General features: G+C 41.1%; 1 long non-coding RNA gene across 1 annotated transcript; it reads left to right on the forward strand.

Annotated features, from left to right (window-relative positions):
- Positions 1-774: 774 nt before the first annotated feature.
- On the forward strand, positions 775-7759 carry LOC111835612 (uncharacterized). The gene is made up of 3 exons (XR_002836263.2): positions 775-896; positions 6606-6727; positions 7267-7759. It is a non-coding gene; the product is annotated as an uncharacterized lncRNA (long non-coding RNA).
- The last annotated feature ends 227 nt before the right edge of the window (positions 7760-7986 follow it).

The following is a 7986-nucleotide window of genomic DNA, read 5'->3' on the forward strand; positions in this document are numbered from 1 at the left end:
CACTGTGTGGTATTAAAGGATGGAAATGACAGCAATAGAAGACATTTAGTTTTGTGAACACTGTAACACTAAAAGTATTGTATGAATTTTTTAAAGTCTGCAGGCACACTGTAGGCATTACAAACCAGAAGTTATCAAATTTTGAGACCGATCAGCTCAAAACTTAAGGAGCACTGCTTAGTGAAAAGGGTTTCAGATATTTGATCCTGTTAGCACGATAACTCAAAAATTATTTGACAGATATTTTTCAACCTTTCCAGACATGTTGTAATGTTGAAGATCTGCCCTAATCATATTTTGAGACAAATCACACCAAGATTGGAGCAGCATTGCATAGTGATAGCAAAGAGAAGGCCAGCTCACACACTTGATTATTTTAGCATGACAATGCACAAGTTATTTGGCCGACCTTTTGCATTCACATTGTATGGGTGAAGATCTGGATTTGTTGAAATGTTAAGACAAATTGCACCAAAATTGAAGCATCAGAACTTAGTGACAGAAAAGAGAAGTACTGTATGAGATGAACAGGATCGATCTATTTGTCAATATTTCATAATTTATCCTGTTTGATTTTTGATGAATCTTATTACCACGTCACAAAAATTTTTGCCATCCATGCTTTTTCTGAAACCGCTTGTCTTATTCAGGGTCGTAGGGTTTCTGGGGCCCCTCCTGGGAACAACCCAGGATGGGGTACCAACTCATTGCAGCAGGATGAAAATCTACACCTAAAAATGTACACGCGATCAGATCCAAAATTGTACTTGTAATGACAGAGGGCAACAAAATTGGAACTACAGCAGAAGGCAGTTGAGAGTGAAAACAGAACCTGCAGCCCCCATCTTGTACACACTGATCTGCCATTTGATCTTATTTCATGGATCTCTGTACAGGTGGGTAATTTTAAAACTGTGGGATGCAAGATGATTCTCTGAATATTCTGTGATAAAGTTAATATTGATTGTTGGTCACTAGCTTCCCCATTTATCTGTAGCAGAGCAGTAGGCAGTCAGTGATACGTATCATGGGGAGCTCGACAAAATTTACTGTGGGAGAATTTAATTGTATCATTTTTTGTGGACATGGGGAGAGTGTGTACGGTGGGCTCGTAATAATATTTTCTTTTAACTGTGGTATTTTCATTTGGCGAATTTTATCACACGTACTGCTTCAGGGTTGCAGCATAAATGACTTTACTGTGCACTGGGACCACAAGCTTTACTCTCAACTGTGTGTGTGTGAGACAGTATGCAAAGGAGAGTGATTAACCGTGTTTAACCATTTAAAATGTGAGTTCAACCATCAGGCAAGATAAGTCACTTGTTCGCCAGTATTGGGGAGAGTGTGTGGTTCAGCGGGCTAAGCCTTTGTCGCCAGTTTGGGCCTGACCTCAGCAAAATAGTCACATCTGTGGGCCTTTGAGCAAGGCCCTTATCCCCCAGCTCCATCTGCGCTGCTATAGGTGGCTGCCCTTCACTGCCAAGCTTGTTCTCACCTGTATACTGTATGTGTCTGTGTATCATAGAGAGCAAGATGGGGGAGGCGCAAAAAGAATCTGCCCACAAGGATCAATAATGTGTTATTATTATTATTTCTTTTTTGTGGACAAGGACTTGGTTTACTTTAAGTCAAAGAACCCAGAGTCAAAACTGCTTTGATTTGCACACGTCTCATTTTTGGACTTTAATGGACTATTCCTTGACATTTTGCTGTTTTATGTTTTGCAAGTTTTACTGTTACTGTCCTGCTGTGATGTTGTGCGAGTGATTACATGTTTATTCAATGCGTTTAATGGCCCGCGAGACTTTGGTCTAGGTGTAACTGAAGATGATGGATGTCTTCAAACTGCGCCTCATTACACTCATTGTGTGGACCTGGCTGTACCCACAGTTCAAATGGGAAAATGACCAACACCAAAGAACATGGCCACGGATGTTAAACCGTGATTTCATTCTAAGCTTGCAATACAGCGGTTTTGGAGACATACTGTACTGCAAATATGAACTTCGATATACCATCTGAGATATTACAAGGGGAAAAGCTGTATACAGCTGACACAAACAAGCAAACTAAGAGGAGGAGAAGGAGGAAAGTCGGTTTGAGGCATCAACTAAAAAAAAAACACAAGAAGGAGATCCCTTCCATCAGTTATCCTTGGAAATGTGTGTTCACTGTGGAATAAACTAGCTGAACTACAGGCTAATGTGTAGCACCTGCAGGAGTATACCAATGCATTTATCACACCCTTTACGGAGACAGATTCCTGATTCAGATCTGCATATTCATGGATTTGGTTCGTTGATCCGACTCAGCAGAGTCAGCAACATCACCAATAAGCAGGAAGTCAAGTCAAGTCATTTATTTATATAGCACATTTATAAGCAACAGGAGTTGACCCAAAGCGCTTTCCAGTTTAGAAAGAGCTAATTGACAAATAGTGCATGCATAGTAAAATGCAGAAATAAAATAACATGAGTAGCGATGAAATATAAAATATTAAAATAAAATAACATGAAAATGTGCATACATGAAATAAGAAGATTAAGTAAATAAATAAGATGAAAATAAAAATTCTAATTAAGGAAATGTAAAACAAGCAACAGAAAAACAGTAAGAGGGTAATTAGAAAAAAATACTAAAGTTACTAAAAAGACATTAAAAGTAACAATAGTGGACTTGACAAAATACGGGGAGAACCTCAGACTGAGTTGAAAGCAAGAAAAAAATAGGTGGGTCTTTAATTTAGACTTAAACTCATCAATAGAAAAGCAGGAGTTTATGTAGAACGGGAGACTATTCTAAAGTCTAGGTGTCACGTAAGGCGTGCAGGCGAACGGGGAAGCAGGCCAGCGGAGCCGTGAAGTCCAATAAACGTGGTTTTATTGGTCACAGACGGGCAGACAGGACAGGATCATGCACTACGCAGGACAACATCAATGATAGAACTGGGGAAACTAACCGAGACGTGGACTAAATACACAAGACAAGCTGAGGGTAACGAGCAACAGGTGAAAACAATCAGGCAGAAACAGGAGGTTACGAGGTGGGCGTGGCACACACGAGGATCGGACGGAGCTGGACGTGACACTAGGGGCAGCAACAGAGAAAGGCTGGGTACCTTTGGTTTTGAGGCGTGAATGAGGAACTGAGGGGAGCTGTTCTGAGGATGACCTAAGTGACCGGTGGGCTGAATACGGAACTAATAGATCTGAAATGTATTGTGGGGCTAATCCATTCAGTGCTTTAAAAACAAACAGCAACATTTAAAAATTTACTTTGTATTTCACAGGTAGCCAATGCAAATGAGCTAGAACAGGAGTGATATGCTGTCCTTTCTTTGTTCCAGTTAAGAGTCTAGCAGCTGCATTTTGAATCATTTGGAGTCTAGAAATTGCAAAACGGGATGACCCCTTATACAGGGAATTACAGCAGTTAAGCTGAGAGGCGATAAAAGCATGGATAACTATTTCCAGGTCCGTATGAGATAAAATCAGCTTTAACTTGGCTTTAAGTTCTGAGATGATAAAAACTGCACCTTACAACACTGCTGAGTTGTTTGTTAAAATTCAATGACGTATCCAAAAATAGACCGAGGTTTTTAACTTCATTATGCAAATATACGGACAGGGGACCAAGTGCGCTGCTAAGGTTACTGACAGAGTTTGGGAGGCCAAATATAATTACTTTATAATACAGTTTTTTTTCTCATTTAGTTGAAGGAAGCCATCCAGTATTTAATATCATCCAAGCAGTTGAGCAGGTTCTTCAGAGAACAGGTGCTATCAGCTGGAACTGTGTGTTGTCTGCATAACAATGATACACAAAAATGTATTTTTCGAAGATAGAGCCAAGGGGGAGCATGTATAGAAAGAATAAAAGGTCCTAAGACCGAACCTTGGGGAACGCCACATTTCATGGGGGTGGGGGATGAGGAGCAGTTACCTATTCTGACTGAGAAGCTTCATTCTCTCAGGTAGGAAGTAAACCATTTGAACACTGGGGCCTGCAAACCAACTTCTGCCTCCAAGCGTTTTAAAAGAATGTCATGGTAAATTGTGTCAAAAGCCACGCTAAGATTAGGCAGGGCTAAAACTGCACAAGAACCTGAAAAATGTTGTTCGCTACCTTCAGCAGGGCACATTCTGTGCTATGCAGAGCTCTAAAGCCAGACTGGAATTTATCAAAGATTTTAGACTTGTTCAAGTAAGAGGTGATCTGTGAGAACACAACTTATTTCAGTATCTTGGAGATGAATGTTAGCTTGGAGATGGGCCTGTAGTTTTTATGGTTATTAGGGTCTGAGCTAGGTTATGTTAATAGAGGCTGCACGATTGCATGCTTAAAACTGGAAGGAACAACTCCACTAGTTAATGAGCTATTAATTATGGCCAAAATAAGGGGACAGATTGTAATGAAAACTTCCTTAAAAAGACAAGATGGTTTAATGTCTAAGGGGCAGTAAGTGACATTCATTTGAGAGACCAACTCTGAGAGCTGGGCAGGTGGCACTGGCTGAAACTTCTGGAGGTAATGTTTAAAAGATGTACTACATTCCCTCAAAAAAGTTAAAACTGTCGATAAAACAAAAATTCAACACTTTACTTTGTGTCAGAAGCCATTCACACAAACTGAGAATCCTACTAAAACGACAGTATCCATGATGAACTCTTCTGTTCAGGCCATGGATCACTAGACCAACTCTTTACCCTCGCAAGGATACTGGAGGGTTCATGACAGTTTGCCCATTAGTCAGACTTGCTCCCTTTGGGTGTTGGACCCATTGTCACTAATTCTGTTCATACCTTTTATGGACAGAATTTCTAGGCATAGCCAAGGGGTGAAGGGGGTCCAGTTTGGGGGGCCTCAGGATTTGAGTGTTTGCTTTTTCTAGATGAAGTGATCCTACTAGCATCGTAGGCTGGTGACCTCATCATGCATGCACTAGGGTGGTTTGTAGCTGAGCATGAGGCTGCCGAAATGCATCAGCATCTCCAAGTCTGAGGCTATGGTTCTTGACCATGAAAAGGTGCATTGCCCTCTCCTGGAGGGGAATGAGTTGCTGGCCCAAGCGGAGCAGTTTAAGTATCTCAGGGTCTTGTTCAGGAGTGAGGGAATCAGGGAGCGGGAGATCGAAAGAGAGGTCAGTGCAGCATCAGCTGTAATGCAGACGCTGTACTGTTCTGTTGTGGCGAAGAAGGAGCTGAGATGGAAGGTGAAGCTTTTGATTTACCAGTTGATCTAAGTTCCTACTCTGACCTGTGATCATGGGCTCTAGGTAGTGACTGAAAGAATGAGATCATGGATTAGAAAACAGTTTTCTACAAAATTAGAGTACAGCTGCTGTTCCTCCGTAGCTAAAGGAGCCAGTTGAGGTGGTTCGGGGATCTATTTAGGACGCCTCCTGGATGGCTCCCTGGGGAGGTGTTTCAGGGCATGTCAGGGCCCCAGGACAGATCCAGGACATGCTGGACAGATTATATCTCTCAGCTGGCCTTGGAACGTCTTGGTATTTCCCAAGTGGAGCTGGAGGAGGTGGTTGGTGAGAGGAAGGTCTGGGCATCCCCGCTTAGACTGCAGCCCCCACAACCCGACCCCGGATAAGCAGCAGATAATGGATGGATGGATGGATGGATGGATGGCCAACACTAACATAGGCACTACAGTTATCCACATACAGAATGTAAAAGATGAGACCTTGCCACACAAATTAAATAAACCTTCCCATTGTTTTGATACTCCACCTAGCTCAGTGTGTGTATGTACTCAACTTGTGTATGTATGTATGTTTTTAAAGATTGTTTTAGATTGTCAGTATATTGTCATACATATATATATATATATATATATATATATATATATATAGTTAGCATGTAAGTGTGTGTGCATTGATGAAATTTCTCACATTTAATTGCTTACCTGCTTGCCTTGAATTGCACATCTGGGGACAAATAAAGTGTTTTGAATTGTAAATACTGTCCTTGTTGACTGTATATTCTGTCAATAAACACATTCATTTTTATTCAGTTTTTTATTGTGCAAAATGAACACGTCACTGTAGTTGTGCAACTATGTGAGGATTAGTTTGCACCCATCCCATATAATGCACGAATGCCCCATATTGCATAACAGAAATGAATATAATCCATCCATTTTCTAAAACTAATTATCCTAATCAGGATCATGGGGGGTCCAGACTCTATGGGCACAAGGCAGGGAACAACCCAGGATGGGGCATCAACCCACCGTAGAGGGCACACTCACACACATGCACAACTTGATAACTCCAATTAGCCTCAGCATGTTTTGGGACTGTGGGGGGTAACCAGAGTACCCAGAGGAAACCCCAAAACGACACAGAGAGAACTTGCAGACACTGCACACATGGAACCATGGTGGAAACTTGAATCCAGATGTGAGGCAACAGTGCTGACCAGTGCAACACCATACCACCCCTAATAGATATAATATAAATATTTAAACATATATAAACTATAAATGATACAAATACAAAGATTCAGGTAAAAACACATTTATTAACTTTCACATTTTCAGGTCACGCATCCAGTCATTGTAGAAATTGTATTTCGTTTTCCCAATTCCAGGTGATTGTCATGACAGGAATACAGGAAGGACAGGAGACCCGCATGCTGAAGACAGGGGAGTTCATTGGAGGGAAGAGGCAACCAGGAGGCAGAGGTGTAGTCAGGGACACAGTGCAAGACAGGTCGGTATCTGGAGAAGTCAATCCTACAGGCAGACAGGAGACGCAGGGCTGGAGTACGGGGCAGAACAGGCAGGTGAGCAGGACGGGATCAGGCAGGGCAGGCAGGGGAGAATGAGAGGCAGGGAGAAGAGAACGCTCAGAAGTGCACAGGAAAGCAAGAATGAACGCTCAGAAGTGCACAGGAAAGCAAGAATGAACGCTCAGGAGTGCACAGGAAAGCAAGAATGAACGCTCAGAAGTGCACATGAAAGCAAGAATACTTCACACTGTTCGTGCGATTGGTCATGACTGATCCATCCAGTGCTCCTAGAAATCATGCAAGTTAGTGAGTGTGGAACAAGTATGGCTTAGATAGTCTAATGGCAGGGCTGTCTGGATAATACAATGCTGTTATTTCCGACAGCACAAAATCTATTTTTTATTTTTTTTTATCCATTCCTGTTTCCTTGTTTTTTACATGTTTGTCATGTATGTTTAATGGTTTTTATACTTTCAAAGTTTTAAATAATAATTAATGGAAAATTTGACTCATTTCATAGGTCACCTATAGATGCACACAAAACTTACCTCAGGCAGAAAAATTGAGAATTCCAGCATTTGACTAAATGATATTGGTGTGACGTCTATCCTGACCACTCCCTGTACTTCGTCGGATGATCTCCAGGCTGCCCACGACCCTGTACTGAAGAAGAGGGTGCTTGATTATACCCAGAGTCATTGATGGAGAGGGGACCTTGTAATCCATGTGCCTGGAAATACTTCTCTCTGTTGCTATAGTGTTGTGTTTTTAATGAATGTGTCTATTCACCTCTCTCTCTTTTTCTTCTGTCCTTGTTGGCATTTCCTTGAACCTGAATGTTCATCTGCTTAAAATATCTAGAAATTTAGATATTTCTATCTTTCTGTTTACAGGTTACAGTCTAGTAAACATTTTACACACACAGAGCATGGCAGAGAAACGTAATAATTTAAATACAATACATTTAAACAATAAATTTAAATGCAGTGAACCCATTTGAACCTGCATTCATCAATTAAAGAGCAGTTTGTTACTGGAATAGTCAGGTCTCAGGTTTGTAAGTTTCAATCAGAGGTTCATCCAAATATGTGCCTTTAATAACTAAAATGATCTATTATTCAACAAAGAACATTGAAATTATTCAGAGGAATGTAAAGATCTGCTCAACATAAAAGAGTGTGTCTTTAATGACGTGGGTCATGTTTGAGTAATGCGGCTGTAATTGAAAGCCAAGTGTCAT

The sequence above is a fragment of the Paramormyrops kingsleyae genome, chromosome 4 (genome assembly GCF_048594095.1).
Source record: "Paramormyrops kingsleyae isolate MSU_618 chromosome 4, PKINGS_0.4, whole genome shotgun sequence".
Classification (NCBI taxonomy): domain Eukaryota; kingdom Metazoa; phylum Chordata; class Actinopteri; order Osteoglossiformes; family Mormyridae; genus Paramormyrops; species Paramormyrops kingsleyae.